This window comes from Caretta caretta, chromosome 11 (genome assembly GCF_965140235.1).
Source record: "Caretta caretta isolate rCarCar2 chromosome 11, rCarCar1.hap1, whole genome shotgun sequence".
NCBI lineage: Eukaryota > Metazoa > Chordata > Testudines > Cheloniidae > Caretta > Caretta caretta.
In genome coordinates, this window is record NC_134216.1 from 44,978,668 (window position 1) to 45,005,380 (window position 26,713).

At 40.6% G+C, this 26,713-nt stretch overlaps 1 protein-coding gene across 11 annotated transcripts in view; it reads left to right on the top strand.

Moving 5' to 3' along the window:
• OSBPL6 (oxysterol binding protein like 6) overlaps nucleotides 1-26,713 on the top strand; it is a 199,747-nt gene that overhangs the window by 43,165 nt on the left and 129,869 nt on the right. For 9 of the 11 annotated variants that reach the window (XM_048869611.2, XM_048869609.2, XM_048869605.2 and 6 more), the window contains exon 3: nucleotides 6,024-6,158. The exons of 1 other annotated variant lie outside the window; for it this stretch is intronic. The gene's annotated coding sequence lies outside the window, so the exon portion shown is untranslated. Of the gene's footprint in view, nucleotides 1-812; nucleotides 870-6,023; nucleotides 6,159-26,713 lie in introns of all 11 variants that reach the window. One more of the 11 variants, XM_048869606.2, reaches the window with a different exon arrangement.

Below are 26,713 nucleotides of genomic sequence, written 5' to 3' on the forward strand. Positions count from 1 at the left end.
TCCCATCTAGTTCCAACCTATTTAATCTTCTTAGTTCCATTTTTCTGATCCCTTATCAGATCTATTGTTTCCTAAGAGATTGTTATGTATGATATTATTAATATCAGGCTACAGTAGAATTCCTGAAGCATACTTTCCACACATCCTCTATTAATGTAATGGGAGCAGGGCTCTGTGAGCCATTGTTTTTTGATCTGTACCCATATGTTGCAGTGTGTGGTCATGAGTAATTATGCAAGCCAAGTGGGTGGTTGAATCAGTCTGTTACCTAAAATGCTGTTCTATTCAGAAAAGTGACTGTGTAAACTAGAGTGTCTCACTCAACTGTTTTTTTGTATATATTGAGTCATCTGTGCTTACTTTACTGACCAAAATAAATTTTACTGCATGTTAGCCCTGCAGGGGGAGGGTGAGCTGGATTGTTTTTGGGCATGCACATCAACAAAAAAAGTGCTAATTAAATTCCAGCTGTAGAATCTTTATTGTGGTTGTGGATGATGCGTGGTACAATCTGGGCATGTTTGCAGCACCGGTACTTTCAAAAGACACATCTTTTACTTGCAAACGGAGTAAATTTAATATGGAAAATTAGTAAGAGGAAAATTAACATGGGACCCACAATGCCATTTTTACAGACATTCTTCAAAATAGGACTCTGCTTTGAGATACAGTAAGGAATTCAGAGAATTTAAGACCAAGGGACATTTTGATTATCTGGACTGATCTACTGCATAATACAGGCTATGGAACCTCACTGAGTAATTCCTGCATCAATCCTATAATTCATGGTTTATCTTAACCGTATCTTTTAGAAATAAATCCAGTCTTGACTTTGAAGACAAGAGATGGAGTATCCACCACATGTGTAGGTGAGTTGTTCCAATAGATAGTTACCCTCATGTAATTTATGCTTTATTTCTAGTTTGAATTTGTCTAGCTTCAGCTTCCAGCCACTGGATCTTGCTATGCTTGTTTCTGCTGGATTAAAGAGCTGTCTATTATCAGAAATCTCTTCCCCATGTAGCTACGTATAGACTGAACAAGTCACCTTTTAACCTTCTCTTGGATGAACTAAATAGACTTAGTTTCATAAGTCTATAAGGTATGTTTTCCAGACCAGCTCTGAATCTGAATCTCTTCCAATTTTTCAACATCCTTCTTGATGATTATTATAAGAATGTACAGGTACATGTCATTCAGGCATATGTCAGGATTAAAGGTGAGTTAGTTGCAAGTGACAGTCAAATATATTGAATTTAGGAGCTGTGGCAAATGTGATCATATTTAATTTGAGAATTAAAAAAATGTTGTCGCAAGAAGGGGCCCCAGGAATTTAGTATGAGGTTCCCCTGACTTCAGACAGGGTGTGTTAGGGGGCTTATTCCTTCCCCACTTACTTCCCTGGTCCTTCTCACATGAACAGAGAGCAACAATACCCGAAGTCCAAAGGTGCAAACAATTCAATGTTTATTGGGGTGAACTTCCAGCAAGCATGATTCCAGTTTCCTTCCTTAGTGTCCCCCTTCCCAGCTCTGACACCACAGAGCCTTACCTGTGTCCCTGTTCCCATTTCTGCCCTTAGCAAAACATGATTCCAATTTCCCTACCCCCATTCCCTGTTCCCATTTCCCTCCTTAGCAAAACATGATTCCAGTTTCCCCACCCCCATTCCCTGTTCCCATTTCCCCCACCCACACACTTCCTGATTGACTGCAGATTATATAGTAAAACTTGAGTTCTGCTTAGCTATACCTTAACCAATCATTTTCCTGAAATTTAACTAACCAATCCTAACATATTGTAACATGATTATGTAACCAGTTATATCCCACAACCTTAATTAGTTTACATCCAGCAAACTTAATTATACAGCAGACAGAAACAATCACAGAACCAAACAGAGACCATGCAAATAAACAATAGAAAAGTGGGAACTATAATGACAAGACAACACAGAAGTGAGGATTTCACATCGCAGCTATTGATAAGTGAGTTCTTGCCAGACAGGGTGCTATAAAACTAAATTTTCTTTTACATTTTCTAGGCACTTCCCTTTCTCTGGAGGCGATAGGCATTATCAGGACAGGATTGTATTCCTAACAGCCCAATAGCACCTTATTTCAGTGTGACTAGTTTGGAATGTGAGGATGTGACCATTCGCTTACCAGCTTATGGCTGCCTCTGCTGCTTAGCCAAAGATCTTAGCCTAAGCACAGGGTCTCAGACTGTCACAGTAAGAGAAAGACCTTACACCGGCAGACAGTGATTTTGATTCTTTCTTTTATACCTCTATAACTAGCCAAGTGATAAGAATACACCTAAATTCTTAGAGTATAGGCCTTTACAGACAGGCCTGAATATCTATATCCTAACAGGGTGTATGCTAGAGGGGCTCTTGTCTTCCTGAATAAATTAATTATTGATCGCTGCTAGTCCGTTCTTGAATAGTGGAGCACAGTGGGAGGAACTCCAGGCAGCACCATAATTACTCAAACAATAGAAAGGTTCCATAGACTTTTATTATCAGCACATTTTCTCTGCTGGCTCCTCCTTGCCCACCTCCTCATATACAAGCTCCTGGTCCTTACTTTCTTACTTATCTATAAGGCCCTTCACATTTTAGTCCCTCCCTACTTATCCACTCTTTGTCATATCATATTGTTCCCTGTCCCTTCTGTTCCCGCAGCTATGCCAGCTGCCATCACCTGTTTATCAGTTTCTTCCACCCAGATCTCTGTGCTTTCTTGCATGCTGACCTTTATGTTTGGAGGGTGAGATTTTGAAATGTACCTAGGGAGTTAGGCACTCAGCTCCCATTGAAAGTCATTAGGAGCTGGGTGCCAAGCTTTCTTTAATGCTTTTGAAAATTTCACCTGGAATGCCTTTCCACAGTGGCAGTGTAAAGTCACTACCCTGTGCTTCAAATCCTTCCTCAAGTTCTGCTTCTACCATGATACCTGCAGGAAACTGCCAGTAGATGTCCACAAGGGACTTCTGATGTTTACCTTTATTAGGCCTGTATAAACACATGTTCTTATTTTTACTTCCCTTATTTATTATCCCCTATTCCTTCCAATTGTTTGTGTTTGTTTTATTAAACCAGTTTGTTGAGGCCTGTGCTCAGCAGTTAGCAGACAGTTTTTATTTTTGGGGAGGTAAGGGTCTCTGGAATCCTTATTTAATTCTTGACCCAAATTCAGTAGTTCTGAGTCACAATGACCGTGTTACTCTCTGGAGATGGTAGGTTATGGTTTCATCTAGAGCCTGGCAATAAACATGGTGCTGAGCATTAGCCATGGGTATTTCCTCCCAAAGGGTGAATGTGCCTTCACTGCTATAAAATAAATTAAAAAAAAAAAAAGCATTTTTCACCTCAGGGTAACTGATGTATATGAAAAAAGAAAAGGAGTACTTGTGGCACCTTAGAGACTGACCAATTTATTTGAGCATAAGCTTTCGTGAGCTAGCGAAAGCTTATGCTCAAATAAATTGGTCAGTCTCTAAGGTGCCACAAGTACTCCTTTTCTTTTTGCGAATACAGACTAACGCGGCTGTTACTCTGAAACTTGTCATGATGTATATGAGCTATCCTGAGGTAAAAACACAGTAAAGATAAGGTGTTTTAGTTTTGCTGCCAGGTAAACTGGGTGAGGTCAACCCCAGGCAGAAGTATAGGGCTGACCCTGATGAGTTTACCTCATGGTTAAACTCAAATACTGTCATACATCAATAGAAATGGGTTTTTGAGACCAAGTGAAAGACATAACAAAATATTTTATGTGAAAAAATATTGATTTTGGCAGGAAAAAAAGTAAATTTGTCAGAATGAAAATCATCATTGAAATCTGTCGTATCAGAATTTTTTGGTGCATGACATGTGATTTTTTTAATTCTTGGAGTTGTAAATAATTTGTATCTACATTCCGTAAAAATTAAAGAAGATGTTTGCTTTTGAAAAATTGCCTTTTCTGTAGTGAAGACAAGGATTCTTTAGCATTCTTAACCCTGTTGGCTGGATATCAGTCTCTGATTTCTCACATGGCTGCAAAAGATATTCCTGGACAAAGCCCCTTGCAAGGTATAGGGCTGATAGAGATTGAGGCTTATTTGTGGACTGTTCATAGTACAGTTCAAGGATAATATTTGGAGTCCATTGTTTTGTTTTGGTGCATAATAGGCTCAAAATGGTTGATTTCTTACCTAAATTTGACTCTTGGTGAATCTGACCCAACGGGGAGACTCGGTGGTCAGAGTAGAGGACTCACTAGATGTCAATAATCCTACAAATCAGAATGATTAAATCAATTAACAGCTTCCCTCCTTTCACTCTAGACCTGAAAAATGTGTTAAAATATCAGGAGTTTATCATCCCCCCCCCTTCTAAATTTAGAACAAAGTCAAATCCAAATCTATGTAAATGAAAGTGACTAATCATATTGGCTACTGGGGACCTGTGCTGCGTGTTAAACTTTAGCTTCATGTGTATTGTTACTCATTGATAAGGAAATGATTAGATACCTTTGTCTATCATGGCACTGCCACAATAATTGTAAGCTACTAACTATTTTAATTCCAAAGCTATAAAAGGTCTTAAATATTTTACAGTATGTTGATGCTGTTATCAAATGCAGCAAATAGTGTCCTTCCTTGATTACATTTTAGTTAGGATCTTTTCCAGCATCTGATAAGCATACGCTAATGTGCAGAAAAACGTTGTTAGAACCGAGGGAAAAGCAGGGTTGCAAAACATATTAAGATGATTGATTTTGTGAAATTCATGTGGAGAGTGTGGGAGACGGATCTCAGGGTAGCTGGGATACCTGTAGAATTTGTATTGATGTGATTATTAAGCTATGTTAGCCAGAGTGCTGAAACTGAAGCCAGATCAGGTGTATATCCTATGGGAAATCTCTTAAATTTGTAAAATATTTTTGCTTAGTCTGCAAATGTTTTTCCAAATGCACCACTTGTCTATGATCTATCTGGTTTGCCAGTAGTATTGTCATAATCTCCTCTAATTATTATCTTCAAGGCTAATAGTAATTAATTAATAACAAAAATTAGGTTTAATTTTAATAGAAGGAGAAGCAAGGGCAGCATGTGCAATCATATGCATTGCAAAATGTAGTCAATTTAATTTAATCTTGCAATGATGCAACCTGCTGTAATCTGTTGTTTTGTTCTGAGGGGGTTTTTTGGGGGGGAGAGAGGGATATTAGTGCTCTTAATGTGATTTTAAAATTCTCTAAATGTTTACGCAATATTAGGACCTTTCAATTTAAATCTATGTGTATTCACCCTAATTTTTCTGTTGAAAGATTAGATTATATGATTGTTGACAGGAGATTTTCAGATTCTTAATTTCTTTGTAAACTCCAGATGAGAATGTTTGATTGGCAAAATATATCACAAAATATGATCATACTTTTAAAAATTATGACAGTGAATATAATACATTTTGATTCAAAAGTAAAATCATACTTGGATGGTGAGTCAGAAAATATTCTGATTTATATTTTAGGTAATGTTCCAGCTGATGCATACAGTAGGGACTTAGTCTCCTTAGAAGTGAAATGTAACCCTGCAGAAATAACCATATAGAACAGCCCCTAAATTTCTAATTGCATCTTTGCAGCTGATATGAAGCATCAACATATTTGACAAATATAGGGGTGCTCTTCATTGAGACTGCATCTGGATCTATCACTAGCATAGGACTTCTGAGTTATGTATTGGGATGATGTAGGGATCTATCTGGGTGGTAGAACCTAGGGCAAGAACAAGGAGGCCCTTTCTAACAGTCAAGTACCAGCTTTCACTTAATGATTGTTCAAATACATTGCTATAGCCAGTTGCCTATGGATTGCTATTATGAGATGGACGTACCTTAGATAAAAGAGCCATGTACAGATCGGTGGTTGTTTTGAAATAATTTCTCTCTGTTTTGCTGCAACTGCTAAATGAAAGGATTCTTTTAACGTTGGTTCTTCTCACTGGTTGTTGGTTCTTCTTACTGGCCACAGGTTCCCAAAGGGAGGATCAAGTAACTACCCAAACTGAGATGGGCCTGCATACTGAAGAGTGATTGGTACACGCAGGGGAGTGTACACTGGGCCTGTCCTAAGAGTGATAGAATTGCGGAATTCCCCCCAGATCAGGTAAGGGCTAGAGACCCAAGACTTGAGGAGGGTGCACTGAGAAAGATGAAACTGGGACAGTGGTGCAGCTAACCCCCAAACCAGGAAAATTGTATTGTTAAGGGGTTGTCTAGGCAGGAAAGTTTTACCAGCATATTTAAACAGATATGGTTATACCAGTATTAACCTCCATTGGGACACTCTTATTCCAATTATAAGAGTGATGCTTTTTCAGTTTTACTTAAATCTCTTCCCACATAACATAAACTAAACCAAAAAAAGGCTGTCTTCTACCAGAATACAGTGTCCACATCAGAATTATACCAGTGTAACTACAGCAGTTTAAATTCAAGCTTAGTTTATATTGGTATAACTTGCCTGTGTAGACAAGCCCTAACTGTGAGGGGGGTGGGGGGAAGGAGAAATAAACCTAATAGGCAACTTCTATTTTCATACTCAGCAGTTGGATGATAAGGAAATCCTTTCACTTTTCCAGGAAACAGCAACTTTTCAAAAAATGCCCCCCTCAGTCTGGCCTCTGTTTGGGGCTGCACCGTTTTGCACATACTTTTTGAATACCAACCTTGAGGACCCTGTTGGTAGATTCACATTTCGGCAAGTGCAGGTGTTGAGTTTTGTGCATATAAAGGTATCTCCCTTGTGTGCAAATGGACATTAGTGCCAGAATGTTTGTGTTTATCACAGAAAAGTAGCACATATGCTTTCATTCACAAATCATAAGACACTATGGCCAGACTGTCATCTACAGCTGAGCAGTGCATAATGCAGCTTGGGAGGAGGCATGTAAAGGTGGCCTTTGTGCTCCCATGAGCCTGGGCTGGTGTGTGTTGGTCTGTTCCTTGGTATAACATAAAGCAAACTGAACACTGAAGGCTATTTTAAGCTATGCCAGTGTCCTCAAGGGGTCAGTGTGGCAGCTGGTGACTTCTGCCAGTGTGTAAAGAACTGCTGGCTAGTTCTTTTTAGCCTGGCCACTCAATGCCAGCAATGGGGGTAGTGATATAGAAGCTACTATGCAGGTTCTTAAAGCACTGACGCTTCCTTCTGGTGCTTAGTGGTTGTCCAGTGTCTTTAAGCTGATGTAGTTGCCACTTTGCACCATATTCAGGCCTATTGTCCTATTAATCTAAACTGCCTCATGGGAGACCTCTGTATGCAGCACTGGTCATGTATGCCATTGGCATGAGCTTTGTACAACCACAAAACTTCTCAAGTGTCTCAGTATCCCTGTATATAATGTATAGTCAAAGCTTCTTCCAATGAGGAACCATTAAATTTGATTTTTTTGGGGAATGGTTTTCTTCTTTAATGTATGGTAATACTTTTAGGAATGAATCAATTTTCTCCTTTCACAGTGTATTAATATTAGTGCTCTGAGAAAAGAATTTGTGTGTCTTTCATTTATCTTTTAGAATGGGAAGTGAAGTAGTCTCATTATAATACATACTGAAATCCACACAGTCTCATATTTTGATAAAGTACAAATATTTATGCAAATAACATCATTAGGCCAATTATACAAAGTCATGGACAGCTTAGTTTATTGTTTATAACAGTTTTGCAGTATTGCAAGAAGACCTTATTTCCCAAAAGATTTTCTAAATGGATTATTGTTTTTGTAGACTTCTGTGAAGAATGTTATGTGTTTGCAGACTTGTGGTTCTCTTGCCTTTTTTCTTTTTATATGTGAATTTGAGCTATCATACATGATTAGTTGTGATTAAACCAGTATTTTTACAATTGTCATACTGAACAATTGCATTGTATGTAGCAGCGGCCATGTAATGATGATTTCCTGTGTCCCCTTGAGACTTTATCATAGAATCATGGAAATGTGGGGCTGGAAGTTACGTCAAGAATTCATCAAGTCTAGTCTTCTGTGCTGAAGCAGGACCAAATAAACCTGGACCATCCCTGACAAGTGGTGTCCAGCCTGTTCTTAAAAACCACCAATGATGATGATTCCACAACCTCCCTTAGGAAGCCTATTCCATAGCTTAATTACCTGTATAGTTAGAAAGATTTTTCTAGTATCTAAGCTGAATCTCCTTTGCTACAGATTTAGCCTATTACTTCTTGTCCTACCTTCAGTAGACGTGGGAACAATTGATCACCCTCATTTTTATAACAGTCTTCAAATATGTTCAGGGTTGTTATCAGGTCCCACCTCAGTCCTCTTTTCTCAAGATTAAACATGCCCAGTTTTTAAACTTTTCCTCGTAGGTCAGGTTTTATCATTTTTGTTGCTCTCCTCTGGATTCTTTCCAATTGGTCAACATCTTTCCTAAAGTATGGCACCCAGGATTGTGATCCAGTATAACCCCTACATCATTTTCAGCAGTATTACCACTTATCCAGCTAGTCCCCATTTTGTAGTTGTGCATTTGATGATTTTCCTTCCAAAGTTAAGTACTTTGTACTTATCTTTATTGAATTTCATTTTGTTGAATTGAGACCAATTCTCCAATTTGTCTGGGTTCTTTTGAATTCTAATCCTGTCCTCCAAACCCCTCCGAGCTTTGTGTCACCTGCAAAGCTTACAAGTATCAAGTCATTAATGAAAATATTGAATAGTACCTGGACCCAGGACTGACCCCATTAAATCTGACCTCCCAATCTGACAACAAACCATTGATAACTACTCTTTGAGTACAGTTGTTCAACCAGTTATGGACCTACCTTATAGGAAATTAATCTAGACCACATATCTGTAGTTGGTTATAAGATTGTAGGAAATGTAGTTTCATATGGGATGATTTGTTCCATACTATTATCCTCTAGCTGCTTACAATTTAATTGTTTAATAATTTGTTCCAGTATCTTTCCATGTATTGAAGTTACACTGAGTGGTCTGTAGTTTCTTTTTAAAGATAGTACTAGGTTTGCCCTTCTCCATTGCTCTGGGTCCTCACTCATCCTCCATCAGTTCTTGAAGATAATTGCTAATGGTTCTGAGATTGCTTCAGCTAGTTTCTTAAGTACCCTAGGATGAATTTCATGAGGCCCTCCCGACTTGAGTACATCTAACTTCGCTAAATATTCTTTAACCTGTTCTTTCCCTATTTTGGCTTGTGTTGCTTCCTCTTTATTGTTAATATTAATTGTGTTGAGTATCTGGTTGCTGTTACCCTTTTTAGTGAAGACTTCTCCAAAGTAGGTATTAAATACCTTCACCATCCTGAAGTTATTAGTTTCTCGTTCCCCACTAAGTAGAGAACCTAGACTTTCGTTCGTCTTTTTCTCACTCCTAATGTATTTAAAGAACCTCTTATTTTTCTCTTTTATGTCCCTTGCTAGGTGTATCTCATTTTGTGCCTTAGCCTTTCTGATTTTGTTCCTACATGCTTGTTGCTATTCTTTTGTACTCCTCCTTATCAATTCATCTATGTTGTAACTTTCTGTGGGTTTTCTTTTTGATTTTCAGGTCATTAAAGAGCTCCTGAAGGAGCCATATTGGCCTTCTACTATTCTTCCTGTCTTTCCTTCATGTTGGGATACTTTGCAGTTGTGCTTTTAATATTGTTTCCTTGAGAAGCCGCCCGCTCTGCTGAACTCCTTTATCCCTTAGATTTTCTTCCCATGGGACCTTATCTATCCGTTCTGTGAGTTTGTTAAAGTCTGCTTTTTTGAGGTTCATTGTCCTTATTCTGCTGCTCTCACTCCTTCGTTTCCCTCGAATCATAACACCTATCATTTCATGATCACTTTCACCCAAATTGCCTTCCTCCTTCAGATTGGCTACTAATTCCTCTCGTTTGGTCAGAATCAAATCTAAAATGGCTGTTCCCCTGATTACTTTCTCCACTTTCTGAAACAAAAAGCTGTCCCCGAAATATTCCAAGAACTTATTGGAAATTTTGAGTTTTGCTGCATTACTTTTCCAACAGATGTCTTGATAGTTGAAGTCTGCTATTGCTACTAGGTCTTGTTTTTTTAGATATTTTTGTTGTTCATTCTAGAAATGCCTAATCCATCTCTTCTTCCTGAATTGGTGCTTTGTAGTAGATCTTTACTGTGATATGATCCCTACTTTCCCCCGTTTTTTTTCTTTATCCAGAGAGTTTAAACTGCTTGGCTTCTTACCTCCTTGTGGACCTCAGAACAAGTCTTGGCATCAAAATAGCTTGACCCTTTGAGACATGAGGTTTGGGAAAAAGTACTGATAAGTGGATGACCTGACTCTCATGAAACTCGAAAACTACTTTAGGGATGAATCTGGGATAGGGGCATAATAAGATCTATTCTTTACAGAAGGTAGTACATGGCGGGTCTATGATGAGTGACCCTAACTCCCTGACTCTTCTGGCTGATGTTACAGCTATTAGAAAGGCCACCTTTATAGATAGATAGATGGGCCACAGAACATGTGGCTAGAGGCTCACAGGGTGGTTTAGTGAGAGATGATAGAATGAAACTGTGGTCCCACTGAGGTGCACATTCAACACTGGTGGAAAGGATCTGAGAATTTAATCCTCTTCAGAAATCTAGTTGTGACAGGATGAGTGAATATTGTTCAATTATCCACTAGAGGATGGAAAGTGCTGATCGCCGCTAAACGCACTTGCAGTAAGTAGATACTCTAAGATAGGAGTGATCCTGAGAGCCTCTAGCCACATGTTCTGTGGCCCATCTGTTTTTCCTAAACCTCATACCTCGGAGGAAGAGAGAAGGGTGCATTCTCTGGATGTCTGAAGGGTTTGGCCTTTTACCTACAAAGAACGAAGGACATTAGAAAGACACCTAAACTATTTGTTCCCAAACTCCTTGCGTTTGTGTATAGACATCGAAGATGTTGAGCAGATTCCCCTATTGAGTTCCCTCTTGTTGCTCCTATGACCCTACTGTAATTTTCCATATCCCCCACAAAACCTAGTTCTTGGTTAAGGTTGCCTTTTTATAATTACCTGTGAGCTTTTGTCACCTTTCCCTTTGAACCTAGTTTAGTGCCCTCCTCACTAGGCTGGTGAGTTGGTGTGCAAGGTTGCTCTTTCCCTTTTTGGTCAGATGGACCTCATCTCTTCCCAGCAGGTCACCTTCCTGGAACAGCATCCCATGGTTGAGAAAGCCATAGCCCTCATTTATTGAGTCATGTCTCCCAACTAAGGATTGAAGCCTTAAATATTTTAAAATTACAGAGCTTAGCTGCTTTCCATAGTAAATTGAGCAAAAATATTTCCATAGTATTGCTATGGGTAAAAACTAATTCTTTTTCTCCCCACTCCATGTGGTGTTATCTGGGAAAACTGATAATGGTTGGAAGTTCCAGGACAAAGATGATACATTTCAAAATGAGATATTCAATGTCTCTTACTACAGTTAAAGTATTCTCAAATTTGTGTGTGAATTTAGGGCTTAGGCGGGTGCCAATTAATAGCACTGGAGACTAAACTCTGTGTAGGTACAGAACAAGTGCTGTAGAGCATGGGCAGCATCAGTGTAATGTGTCCTATAAACATGCTTTTGTCCTAATGTTGGGAGTGAGGATAACCTAAGCTCCATGCATGCTCCAGCCTTGCCTTCTCTGCTGGGACTGTCGTCCAAGGCAGATTACAGACTGTTGTGGTGGCTTTTGTGGTATGCATGCTTGTGTATTGGGAACTGCACTGAGACCTCCAAACTCATTTTGCATATTGTAGAGCACCAAGTAATGTCTGATATTAATAGCTTTTGGTCAGTAATGACCTGGTGTGTTTGAACCTGCAACCTAGAGGTGAATGTCTCTGATTCCCCTGGAGTTATCAATATCAGTCCTCTGAACCAAAGCTGAAATAGTAAGAGATGTGCCAACTCAATTGTAGTAGAAAATTATTAAAACTAATTTAATAAATAGCATGATAGTAGTGGGGATTTTTTTATATGGGAGTGCATGAAAAAAAGCTTTAAATTTAAGAACCCTTCTGATAATTTCTGTCATCCTGTCCCCCCTTTCCTGTCCAAATATATGAAACCTAAACTTTTTACTGTATTCTTTTAGACAAAATCCGTAGGTTGAAAAGTGCTCTTGTTGGTAGAGAGAGATGCAGTCTCTTCTTCCTTTTAAGTTCCTCCATTTTCTCCAAGTGGTTGACAGTTAAACATATTTTGGATATTTACATTGTTTATAGATATACAAACAGCTGCCTTTGTTGTGGCCAAAACACAGTTGGAAGAGGGTTTAATGGTTCAATATTCTCCTGTCATTAAAATGTAATAAAATAAATACAGTTTTGTAGGGAAAATGCTGTACCACTTAAGTAACACTTTTGTTTTCAGCTGCACCTTTTCTGCTTTGAAAATCTTGTTGTGAATTTAGTGGGTTTAAATTTTAATAATCTCTCATATGTTCGCTATTACTGCAATAGAGATAAATTTAATTTCATGTTATTGTTTTGTATGGAGTAATAGTTAACACTCCTGAGGTGAATTTTAAGAGAACTACTGAATGAATAATTCAGCTATGTCGAATCAGGTGGGAAGGGGTCTGATGCTAGGAAGGGGTTGGATGTTCTCATCCAGGCCAAGCTCAATTACTACAACATTCTTTTTGTTTGGCCTTGAAAAAAGCAGTCTTGCCCCACTTGTATCCTTTCAGAATACTGCTGCAAAGTTCGTTTTCTTAACCCATCTGTGTCACCATATTACCCCTCTCTCTGCATGCCTCCATTTTCTCCCCTTTCTCTATTGCATCAAACATAAGCTACTTGTCTTCATTTTCAAGATCCTTTGTGACCTATCCTTCTCACCGACCATCTCAGTCACTGTCAAGAGGTCAGCCCCTGCCTCTCATCAGCCCATGATGCCAGCCTCCGTCACCCATTTGTTAAATTTTCAAACAAGCAGTTTCGTGTTTTCTCCATATTGTTGCTCATGCTTGGGAGAAGCTCCCCTAAAGCTCCTCAAAGCTACCTTATTATATTCCTTCAAATCCCTAGAGCCCTGCATAGATACGAATTTATAGCTGTGGATGCGGATATCCGTGGATATAAATCGGTATCCGCGGAACTGCAGGGCTCTCCCGGGAAGCGCAGTGGTGAAAGGAGCAGAATGTGTAGATGCTGGCTTGCTTAATGTACCTTTTATAAAATAGAAGAAGTTGTGTTTCTCTGATTTTTTTTTTTTTAAACTAACCATGCCAGGACCAGAAATTGCAAACCAAGGAATAAAAATTCCTAAAGAAACTTACAATTTATACCCATTTTGAACAGACATAAGGTTTGTAGCTGGAAGATGGCCTTAAATAAGGCACATAAGGATTTTTTGCTTTATTCCATTTCATTGACGGTTAAAGCCTTAGTCTTCTGAACATTTCATCCAAATTGAGGTGACAAGACACTTCTGTCTCTGGCAAAAAATATAAAATGAAAATCAATCTGCAAAACAAGTTCAGCTATGAAAATGATAAAGATAACCAGGGCCTAGAAGAAAGATATCAACTTGGCTTTTTGGCTCTGACCATCTTTCAAAGACTGTGGGTTTTTTGGTTTGTTTGGATAAAGTCCTTCCAAAAAAAAAAAAATCACCAACAACCTCCTCCCCTTACCCCCAACTTCAACTAATGGCACTTATAGCAGCTAAAACCCCTAAATCTAGATAGTGAAAAATATATGGTAACAGACACCATTTAGTTAAATGGTTTTGAAAGAATTCTTGTTATATTACAAGCCAAATTGTACCTGGCTTGATGAAATGTAGTGTACTGTAGATATCTTTCTCCCTCCCTATGATTTCATGTTGAGCAATTAACATATTCTGTATATTTTGCACATTAGTAGTCCCTGATGGTTCTTGGCTACTGTGTAGGCACACAAAGGCAGTGGAGCTGTAACAAGCACCCCCTCCTTTATCTGCAGCCAAACACAAACTCAGGCCTTGCGCTCCTCTGAGGGTGTATGTGCGCTGCAAGGTAGCGCGGGTAGGCATACATCTAGCTTTAATCTAGTAGCATGGATAACAGCAATGAAGATGTGGTGACATGGGCATCAATGCAGGCTAGCTGCCCAAGTAGAAGCCTGACGGGGACCCAGAGTACATACGCAGGTTGCTAGCCTGCCCTGAAGACCATGCTGCTACATCTTCGCTTCTATTCTTAACTGCAGTAGCTAGATTAAAGTTAGCATGGGGATGTCAACCTGCTGTACAATCACATCTTTATTTGCTGGGTAAATGTGTCCTTTGTGCAAGGAATGTTCCATCTCAGAGAGCCCTGGGGCAGAAGTCACCACAAGGAATTGTGTATGTGCCAGAGAAGGAACAAGCTGTACAATCCCATTCATGCCACCCTGGGACAATAGGCCTTTACACAAGCCCCAGCATTGCATATTGCATAAGTGCTACTGTTGCGCTCTGTCATGACCGAGATGTGAGTGGTCTGGCTAGTGGGTAGGACCAGGAATCAGGCCAACTGATTGCAGCAGGAGTAGTGCCTACTGATTGAAGTGGGTGTTGGCGGAAAGGGGTCAGAGCCAAAGTCAGAAACCAAGAAACAAGCTGAAGGTTGGAACCAGAGTCAGGAATGAGGAGTCTAGTTGGAGATCATAGCTGGAGTGAGGGACTAGCAGTCAAGCCAATGGTTAGAGCCAAAGAACGGTGTTGTGGTCTGATGCAGGGAATGAGAGCAGGGTCTGTTGTAGCAGCAGGTTGGGTATTGCTGGATCACACAAACAGGTTCCTTGAACTTCGTCCATGCTTAAGTAATATGCCTGGACCAATCAGAGGTCGCGGGGAGTGCTGCCAATTGGGTCTTCTGTCAGCGGTGCTTCCTGTGGTACTTAATCTCCCATGGTTTACAGTCATTGATGGCAGCACTGCCAGGCAGTGGTGTGGAAGCAATGGTTGCCCGGAGCTCTGCTGAGCCATGTTTTAGTTCTCTAGATCCTTGGAACCTCATTATGTGATTAGTGTGGTCATATATATGTATATACATACTATACATGTAGTATGTTTGGTACTTTTAGCCATCACAAACACAGTTTCACATCCATGAAAGTATCCTTGCTTTTTGATTTTGGGTGATATTCCAAACAATTGTAATTGGACAAAACATTCCAGAGGGAGAGAGAACAAACAGACATTATGCATAGTCCCATGTAGTTCACAGGAGATAGGCAAACATTTTCAATAAACTCCACCTATTTAATAATTTTAGTCCTCTCTTGTAGCCTTTGCTGGTCAGTAGCCTTGGTTTCACATTTTAAAGCTGAAAAAAGCAAATATTTTTCTGCTAATTTTGAATAGAGTAAATATTAAATAATAACATTTTGCTTCATGTTTCTTAGCTGGTGTAAGTATCCTCACATCTTCTTGTCAATTGACTAAATGGGCCATCTTGATTATCACCATAAAAGTTTTTTTTTCCTCCTTCTGATAATAGCTCATCTTAATTAATTAGCCTCTTACAGTTTGTATGGTAACTTCCACCTTCTCTGTATGTGTATATATAACTTTTTACTATATGTTCCATCCTATGCATCCGATGAAGTGGGCTGTAGCCCACGAAAGCTTATGCTCTAATACATTTGTTAGTCTCTAAGGTGCCACAAGTACTCCTGTTCTTTTTTAAGAAATACATGTTTACTTTCTCTGGAGCAAAACGTTGTTCACTGCTTGTGTGTGCCATATCCATTTTTTCCCAGTGCTTTTGTCTTCATACTGTATTACTGAAAAAGAAGCCAGCTGTGTCAGTAACAGCATCTCAGTAACCATAATCTGTCATGTTGGCAATTTAATCCATCTTCCAATAAAATTACATGGATTCTGTAAAGGCCTTAAAGCCATTTTGGATCTGAAGGCTGTTTCTAATCACATACTGCTTTGCTTGAAGCAGTGAAAACCCAGGACAGTGCTGGATTCAAATTCCTGTCTGTGCAGTAGAAGGGTCTCTTATATACACTGACCCAGATGTTGAAAACCACTGGAGGTTTCCTTGAGACCTTGTACTGTGCATAAAGTAACAAAGACAGGCCCTTCCCCCAGGCCACTCACTTTAAGAGCTGTCAAACTTACTGAATTTTTTACTGTGCAGGTTTCTTTATGATGATGCTCATCTCCAAGTGCAGCTGACACCACTGAAAATGTGAAAATTACCATTTGCAGATAATTATTGTGGTATCTCTGGCATTCCTGTGTTTTGAATGAATTTAGACTGTGGAATAATAGATTACTGTAAATATTTTAGTAGTGGTACCACAAATAGCATAGTAAAGATCAAGTTGCCAGTGATGACCACTATCAATTGGAAAATGCTGTTTAAGCAAAGGATACCACAAACATATATGGTAACTTTAATTTTATAGATAAAATATATTTGCTTTTCTATAGCTTCCTTCTTAGACTTGAGCAATGAGTTAGGAACTGGCAGAGCAGCAGTAAGGCAGGCAAATGCAGCATCCATTTTATGGTCTGCTTGCAACATTACAATCTATTTTTTTAATGTGTGAGACAAAATATTGGCTAAGATACCAGGATGTCCTCTTTTTCAAAAAGTGTCATGGGATCTAACTGCAAGGGACCTTGGGTTAACAGCACTTCATACAGTGCAGCATTCTTCTAGTATTCTGTTAGTGGTGTAATGTGAGGAAATGCATTTTATACAGATTACGTTGACAGCATCCATTAAATTCCTGGGCTGAAACCATGACACTTTGTTTTTAACCTTTTTGTTTAATTGCTTTTAGTGGACTAGTGATGTAAGATACAGCACCTTAAGGTCAATCAGAAATAGTTATAGGGCCACATTCTTCGCCAGTGATAAGGCTAAATGGCCATCTGGGATTCTCTTGGCAGTCTGGAGCTCTGCCCCATACCCATCCCGGGCAGACAGGGCAGACTCGGACAGTGATGAGGAGAGGGCATGGCTGGTATCCAGTGTGCTCTGATAGTCCTGGTGGCGGCAGTGGAGAGCTGTTGCGGGCAGATGCAAATTGAATTAATCTATGAACCATCATCTGTATCTTAAGTTATGATGACAGATAATAAATTGAAAAAGTTTTTTAGTCATTTACATATGATACAGTCACTTAGATGAGAAGTGTGTAGGAAGTTTCACGATTTAAAAAACACAATAAAATAAAGCCCCCCTCAAAAAACTGTAACTGGAGCTATGAAAAACAATGTGGTAGGGGAAGGATCCTAGGATGATGTAATGGTCCTCACTTGGGGTCTGGTTGGGGAGCATGGCCTAGTGGTCACGGTCACAACCCCTGACTGCCAAGGGGGTTGTGGGGAGGGGAGCCCAGGCTCTCCCACTCCACTGGGCTCCAGCCAGGGCCCTTTGGGCTAACAGTGGTCTGGCAACCAAGGCTGCTTAAGGCTGTCATCCCTCGGCCCCTTCCTCTCACCTCATCTTCCCCCGGTGTCAGCTTAGTCCAAGGCTTTCCTCTGGTAGGAATAAGTAAGGGGAGGTTACCAGTGTCCAAGGTCCACAGTATACTCCCCTCTCTGGTGTCTCTGTGGTGGGTCCTCCCTTTCTTTAGGGAGGGCCCCTTTGGGCCGCTGTATATGAGCCTTTAGGCTTCCTTCTGTTCTGTGGTGCTGGAGCTGTGGGCTGCAGGTCTGCTCACCTCCAGCTCTGCCACCCAAATGAGCTAATTCCCTGTTTTTTAATTCCTCCAGAAGATGGAGCATTTGCTGGCCAAGACCCAAATAATCCCTTAACCCCTTGTTGCCTTTGTACACTCCATCACAGATGATTTTGCCATTCATAAAGAAATATCTCTGAAATGTCTAGAGTAGTCATGCAACCTTATTTTTTGGAACCTGTCTGATATAAGAATTTTTAATAACAAATCAACCAGGCTTCAATAGCCCTTGTTTCAGTACAGCTTCAGTTTACTGCTCTCTTTCACACTGTAATAAACCTGATGGCTTGTACTGGGCACCTTCCCTCTACCCCGCTAAGCTGCAGGGAAAGAACCTAGCCAGCTCTCAAGGCCCTTGTGTTATGCAGTTCAAAATACAGCCAGTAGAGGGCTCCATTGTCACCAGAGTTCAGGACAAAGATGTAGATGGGACCAGGATCATGAGGGAGTTGGAGGTTGCAGGAGAGCAGGTGCAGCAGTCTGGCGGTTGCAGCCTGGGGGCTAGGTGTGAAGGGAAATCTGGACAGTGGGCAGCTTGAGTAGGGGGAGCGTGGAATGCTGAGAGATGGGCAGACACAGTGCAAAGGGCCACTGGTAGCAGCAGTGGTAGGATACAGAGTACTATCCTGCAGTAAGGAGGATGATGTAAAGGGACAGTTATCCTTATACCAACTCTAGCAAAAAGGGGAAACTGATACTGGTTCAGGCCTGTAGGCACTGCTGTGATACAATAAAAAAATCATCATAATATGTATTTTCAGTTGAGATTGAGTATGAGATGGAGAGTATATGAAGCAACTAGTTACAGGGACACTGCTCCGGAACACAGGCGATGCAGAGTGCAAGGAAGGCTCCTACACTAACAGTTGTTACAGTTTTGTGGCAGGACCAAAACAAAGACCGCGCTAGATGAGCAGAGGGACGGGGAAGGGGAATTGAGACAGTCTTTGAGGTAAAGTAGATTGGAGAGATATCTTGGATTTTATGGAAACAACTAGAGGAAATTTGAAATGATTAGGGAGCCTGCATATGGAAGGGTGTGATATGATACTTCATTTTACACTTGAGAACACAAATAGTTGTGCCACTAGAACCGCACAACTGATATTGACTTCGTTGGTACAGGACTTGGTCTTTGATTTTGAAATCCTACATTTATTAGCCCTGGATAAAGGCATGGACAGATTTTTTGATCTCAACATTTCAGAAGTATGGGGAGGGTCATAGTTCTTTTCCTAGCTAACCCAGATTGCAAATGCTTCATATGGATGATTCTGCACTTTAAGGTAAAACTGATTTGTTGTATCCATTTAATATCCACTGGCTGGGATGATTTAGTTGGGGATTGGTCCCGCTTTGAGCAGGGGGTTGGACTAGATGACCTCCTGAGGTCCCTTCCTACCCTGATATTCTATGATTCTAATATAGTCAGATTTAAAAATCCCAGAATAGGGTTTTTGCAAATTACAAACCAATTATTTTTGTTACATTCTATTACATTTATTGTAAAAAGCTTAATTGTTTAGTCTCCAACCTGGTAGCTGCTCAGCATCCTCAATTCGTGTTGGGAGTTGAGGGAACTCTGAACTTGTGCAATCAGGCCTGGAGGGAATGTCTACACAGCAAAGAAAAAAACACTGCTGATCAGAAGCAGCCAACTGGGGCTTGGACTGTTTCATTGCTGTGTAGACTTCTGGTCTCGGGCTGGAGCCTGGACTCTAGGACCCTGTGGGACGAGAAGGTCCCAGAGGTTGGGCTCCATCCTGAGCCCAGAAGTCTACACAGCAGTGAAACAGCCCAGCAGCCCAAGCCCTGAGAGCTCAAGTTGGCTAGCACAGGCCAGCCTTGAGTGTCTAGGTGCTGTGTAGACATACCCTAAGTGTTCATGGAATATAAACTGCATAGGGGTGTGTATATATCTGCTGCAAACATTCTGTTGACATATTTTTAGGATGCCATGTATTTAGCAATGAGATGACTTTGGTTTTTCTAGTAGTTTAAAATTGCACATTTGTGAAACGTGTCTAAACATTTCTTTGCAATAGCCCCCCCTCCCTTAAGCAGAAACAGGCATTTTCCTCTCTGGTAGACTACCCTGAATCCAGGGGATTAGTGAGGAAAGTTAAAATACTGCAAAGTCATACTGACTTCATTGTATCTGCAACCAGCTTAGCTTGTATTTGCTCACCATGTTTAATGCAGAGCGGTAATTTTATGATATCATAGAATCATAGAATATCAGGGTTGGAAGGGACCCCAGAAGGTCATCTAGTCCAACCCCCTGCTCAAAGCAGGACCAATTCCCAGTTAAATCATCCCAGCCAGGGCTTTGTCAAGCCTGACCTTAAAAACCTCTAAGGAAGGAGATTCTACCAGCTCCCTAGGTAACGCATTCCAGTGTTTCACCACCCTCTTAGTGAAAAAGTTTTTCCTAATATCCAATCTAAACCTCCCCCACTGCAACTTGAGACCATTACTCCTCGTTCTGTCATCTGCTACCATTGAGAACAGTCTAGATCCATCCTCTTTGGAACCCCCTTTCAGGTAGTTGAAAGCAGCTATCAAATCCCCCCTCATTCTTCTCTTCTGCAGGCTAAACAATCCCAGCTCCCTCAGCCTCTCCTCATAACTCATGTGTTCCAGTCCCCTAATCATTTTTGTTGCCCTTCGCTGGACTCTCTCCAATTTATCCACATCCTTCTTGAAGTGTGGGGCCCAAAACTGGACACAGTACTCCAGATGAGGCCTCACCAATGTCGAATAGAGGGGAACGATCACGTCCCTCGATCTGCTCGCTATGCCCCTACTTATACATCCCAAAATGCCATTGGCCTTCTTGGCAACAAGGGCACACTGCTGACTCATATCCAGCTTCTCGTCCACTGTCACCCCTAGGTCCTTTTCCGCAGAACTGCTGCCTAGCCATTCGGTCCCTAGTCTGTAGCTGTGCATTGGGTTCTTCCGTCCTAAGTGCAGGACCCTGCACTTATCCTTATTGAACCTCATCAGATTTCTTTTGGCCCAATCCTCCAATTTGTCTAGGTCTTTCTGTATCCTATCCCTCCCCTCCAGCGTATCTACCACTCCTCCCAGTTTAGTATCATCCGCAAATTTGCTGAGAGTGCAATCCACACCATCCTCCAGATCATTTATGAAGATATTGAACAAAACCGGCCCCAGGACCGACCCTTGGGGTACTCCACTTGATACCGGCTGCCAACTAGATATGGAGCCATTGATCACTACCCGTTGAGCCCGACAATCTAGCCAGCTTTCTACCCACCTTGTAGTGCATTCATCCAGCCCATACTTCCTTAACTTGCTGACAAGAATCCTGTGGGAGACCGTGTCAAAAGCTTTGCTAAAGTCAAGAAACAATACATCCACTGCTTTCCCTTCATCCACAGAACCAGTAATCTCATCATAAAAGGCGATTAGATTAGTCAGGCATGACCTTCCCTTGGTGAATCCATGCTGGCTGTTCCTGATCACTTTCCTCTCATGCAAGTGCTTCAGGATTGATTCTTTGAGGACCTGCTCCATGATTTTTCCAGGGACTGAAGTGAGGCTGACTGGCCTGTAGTTCCCAGGATCCTCCTTCTTCCCTTTTTTAAAGATTGGCACTACATTAGCCTTTTTCCAGTCATCCGGGACTTCCCCGGTTCGCCACGAGTTTTCAAAGATAATGGCCAATGGCTCTGCAATCACAGCCGCCAATTCCTTCAGCACTCTCGGATGCAACTCATCCGGCCCCATGGACTTGTGCACGTCCAGCTTTTCTAAATAGTCCCTAACCACCTCTATCTCCACAGAGGGCTGGCCATCTCTTCCCCGTTTTGTGATGCCCAGCGTAGCAGTCTGGGAGCTGACCTTGTTAGTGAAAACAGAGGCAAAAAAAGCATTGAGTACATTAGCTTTTTCCACATCCTCTGTCACTAGTTTGCCTCCCTCATTCAGTAAGGGGCCCACACATTCCTTGGCTTATTTGTGTTTTTTGTTTAATTATTTGTTTAATTAAATTATTATTTAATTAATTAAATATTTGTTGCTTGCTCAATCTGAGAGTTTTGCTTGTGTACTTTTTCAACAGAGAAATCAAGATGAGAAGGTATGTTGCAATCAACGGAGTATTAATAACACATTTTTGTAAATTGATTGTTGGGTTATGTTATTTTTTAAAATCACATTTTCCAAATTGCATTTTAAAAATAGAGCTGCCTTATCATTTACATTTTAAGGTCGAGAACAGATAATAAGTACCAGGAAAGTCACTTATTTGTCTAGCTGTCTTACAGAAGATTTGTTGGATGATTCAATGTAATTACTTAACCAGGATGGAAATGATGAAGAACCCTTTAGAAGTATTGTAGTTGAAGGGCCAAATCCAGACTCTTGTCAGACAGGTGTATGGTTGATGTAACCGCTTGTTCTAACTTGTCTGCAGCCTTGCACAGAACACCATGTGAGGTAATCCTGTCAGAGGCTGGAGTAAATCGGTGCAAAATATGAAGTGACTAGGTCAGGGAGTGGCTGTGCTAAAATTTGATGACCATGCTTCCTAACTCCAGGCCCTACCACAGACCATTTCTCTATGGCTGTGGTAGGGGAGGACTTGTGGTGTGTGAATTCTGTGCGGGTAGGGGAACCCCAGAGCAGGGAGCAACAGAGGCATTCTGTTTAGTTATGTCTCTTCCCACTTACATATAAGTATAAGAAGTACTCTATATTTGGCAAAAGGATGGCATTTAATTAAACATAAAAAGGAGAATTTCTCTGTTGTGTGGTGCAATTTTTTTTCCTGTTAGAGAAGGTTATGTTCATAAATGTTATTCTATTTTAAGTTTTATGAAAGGAACAAGCGGTGAAGAGATTAGTAGCAAATGTGCCTTAACCTACTTGTATGTAGTGAAGAGGTGCGTAGGAGTTTACACAGTAAGATATGAGGAAAAAAAAGACTTATAATTAAAGCTGTGAGTGGCAGTATGAGAGTCTTTCATTCCACACAGGACAGAGTGCCATTCAGAAAGAATCTTGCACTGAAAGATTTGTCATTGCCATGCCATATTTTCATGGGAGTGAACTGAAATAAGAACTCCTAAGAACAAATCACCCTTGCTTCATGTGTCCTGAGTAGTTGATTCAAATATATGTGACTGGAGGAAGGCTTAGGTAATTGAACAGCCCAGATAAAGATACTGAAGGGCAGATGTCTCATTTTCAACTGTTTATAGGCTGGGGGTGGCAAAAAGGATTACAGACCCCAAGCCTGTGATCTATCCTGCACCTGATACCTTTGTACATTCAGTGCCCTTAGATTATGTAAACCAGTGTTTCCCAAACTTGGGACGCCACTTGTTCAGGGAAAGCCCCTGGCGGGCCAGGTCAGTTTGTTTACCTGCCGCATCCGTAGGTTCGGCCAATCGCGCCTCCCACTGGCTGCGGTTCGCCACTGCAGGCCAATGGGGGTGCGGGAAGCGGCATGGGCTGAGGGATGTTTTTGTTGTCCTTAGACATATTCAGTATGTATGTCTACATGCAATAATAATTTTTTGTTTTTTCTTAATGTGGTCAAAATTGTCTATGTACAGTAACTATTCTCTAGATTTTGTTTAGCTAAATGTAAACATACACTGTATTTCCTTTATCCACTAATCCTGGTTTTCTCAAAAGTTATTAAAAATGAAGAGAATTAAATGTAAATCAGTCTAAGAAACACTGTATGATACAGTCATGATAGCTGAATGGCACCATTCTTTTGTTGACTTTATTCTGTATTAACAATTCTAAAGTACAAAGAGAGACCTGTTTTGCTGGCCTACTTATAATTCTTAGTGAGATAACACTGGCAACTATATTACTTTCTATTCTGTTATTTAACTTCATTTGTTTTATTTTTGGATTTATTTGGATTTATACATGAATTTAAGTTCTCTACAAGTTTCAGCAATCAGATATTGAAAATACTTAGGAATTCTTTTAACCTTCAAAGAGCTTCACAAATAATAGTTAAAATTACCCACTTCACTCAGATGTTTGTGAGGATTAATTTGTTATCAACCCTTCTTTACCGATGGGGAAACTAAGGCAGAGAGGGTAAGTGAAGGATTGAAGGAGTCTCTGTTAGAGCTGGCATCAGAGCCTATGAGGTTTCCACTCCTCTGCTCAGATCACCAACCTCTAACGTGGTTGCTGGACTGTGTACTCTTTCAGGATCTGATTCTGTTCTCACACCTCATGAATAACTACAGTGAAGTCAATGGAGTCACACAGGTGTAACAGTGTGCACAAGAGTAAGAGCACTGTTTGAACTGAATCCAAGGCAGCATTTTTTTTGTGGGATACCTACTGCATACAGCTACTACAAGATTATAAAGTGTGAGTGATAGTTAAGTGAGCTGAGCACTTAGGATCTACAGCACTGATGGACAGAGCCGATATTTCTCTTTCAATGTGTTAACTGTAAGTACGAAAAGCCACCTTTTAGCAATCCGTGTAGATAACAAAAAGGCTGCACGTTACTGACTTGTGAATTACCATTTTATATTTGAAAAATTAAGTGGTGATTACTGGGTGATGGAGGTGTAAGTATTGGGACTGCTCAGTGCTAGAGTACACCAAACCCTCAGTGTGCCAGGTGCCTCTCTACTTAGAGGCAAGCACTGTAGGTGCTTCAACAGCTAGGCTGGGTCAGCATTAACCATGGTGGGTCTCAGTAACCATTCAGACATGTAACTAAATGAAAGGGTATTTTACTAGGGCTGGCAGGACAGAGAAAGCATGCAGCTACCTTCAATACAGAGGCTTACACAGTTACAGTTCAAAGTGAGCAATAGTAGTAAGTATTTGGACCCCTGAGGGCGGTCCAGTCGAGAGTCAGGGCTCTTCAGACGTAGTTCCCGGCATGCTTGCTCCATTCCAGTCGCTGTTCAAGCAAATAGATACCCGCAGGCTTCCAGTCCAGGCTCCGTGTCTCTCATTGGGGCCCCTCTGCACTGGCTCCCTGCCCAGCCACTGCTGCTCCCTGTTAAGTCCCACTCAGACTTGCACCCAGCTGTAATATCAGGTAGTCACAGTCAGTTCCTCATGTGATTCTGTATACCATTTCTGGGGATTTTTTCCTGCTTCCAGCTTCTCTGCAGCTTAGGTGGCCACCTTGCCATGCCTGGCCACTCCCTGGTTCAGGATCTTTCCCCTTACCTAGCCAGGATGAAAAGGATGTTCAGTGGGGCTGGGATTGATGGGAGTTTTAGTTCCCTGCTTAGCAGCTCCATCACAGAGGCAGTCCAGTTCTGAAGGTGTTTTTCAGAACCTATACTTAGTACTGATTTTGTGTGAATAATTCCAGCCCAAGAGAGAAGCTGCAAGGGATGGGAGGTGAGAACATCATCTCCTCCTCTCTCCAGGGTGGTTTCTCTTGGAGGCTCTTACTTGAGCAATATTATTGTGGGTAGCCATTAGGTTTTGTTGCTGTGTCCTGTGGACTTTGGTTGTTAAGGTGGTTTTGGCAAAGAAAAGCCTTCCTGGTTGACTCCTTTTTTCCTTTTTTGTTCTATTAGTTTGGTGCTTACCTATAATATTGTGTGGTGAGTCTCGGAAGGAAGACTCTTGGTTTCTTTTGTGTGACTATAGTGCACACTTTCCCCCTTTTCTCCTAACCAGCAATTTCTCCTTCTGTCATCTCCTTGAATCCTTCCAATCTTTGGAAGGGCTTTGTAAACTTGCTAGTTTCAGAAGCTAGTTATCAAAATCAGTGCAAACCCCCCTGTTTGCAAAGTGTCAGTTTTAAAATAAAAACTGTGAACAAAATCAAGTTCAGATCTGCATATCTAAAAAGTCTTTTATCTATCATTCCTAATACCCCAAAAAATAATCTATTGGGGGTGGTGATTTGTTTCACTGTTCTCATCTTTTGTCATTCCAATTCTTCTGTGTGTGTGTGTGTGTGTGTGTGTGTGTTAAGAGATTTTTTTTGCTATGTTAGGTTAAAAAATATTGTGGAATTTTAATCCAGCACTGAATAATACTAATTATTTTAATCCACATGCAATGGATGTTTTAAATTTGATATGTCATCACATGAAAATCAAAGCTAGAAGTAATCTCAAGGATTTATTATTTTTAATCAGTCTTATTAAACACTTCATTAAAAAGTCTTTATATTCAAATGTATCTCTGCTCATTCACATCAGCTGAGTCAATCTGGAGTTCTGTATAGGGGGATGGCTAGCAAAACAGCACCAGTGATTTTTTTTCAATTGCTGAAGCCAATTTATATCCCTTAAAAAGATTAATATAATTTAATGTTTTCATAAAATATGCATACTCTTGGAGTACTGCTTCCCCACCTCAGAGGGCCAATAGGGGCCATCATGGCAGTGATGAACACTACACTCCAATCTGACCTTCTGCTGACCCAAGGGGAAAGACATCTAGAAACTAGGTTCAAATTTAGATTTTCTGTATGGCAGTGTATGTGCTACCTTTAGGCAGTGGTGCTAGCTCATAAAACCTGTTTAAAATGTAAACAATTGCTACTGAACTATCTTCAGTGACAGGAGACTTGGAAAGTTATCAATACCACAAAATTCTCTTTCCAAATAAAGGGGTAGTTTCAACCATGTATGCATGCTGAATAGTAGCTTTCTCCATGACTAATCATATTGAAATTAGTACAGCTACTTGTGGATTAAGATGAATCTTCAGATAAGTAATGTTGACAGAATCTAGCCCAAAGACGATTTACAGACAAAGGGTGAAGTCAAGAGAGTTTTTTGCTGTTGTCTTCAGTGGAGATAGGATTTCATCTAAAAATCAGATGCAAAAAAAGTCAATTGATATATGCAAAATAGACAGCACATAACCTGGAAACTCAGGCCCAGGCCCAGACATTCTGTTTAACATAGTTTTAGTGTGCCCTTAGTATGATCGCTCCCACTAGTACCAAACTTATTCAACATGCGGCAATCTAGTTCACAAGTGAGTTCTCTCACCTGAGTTCCT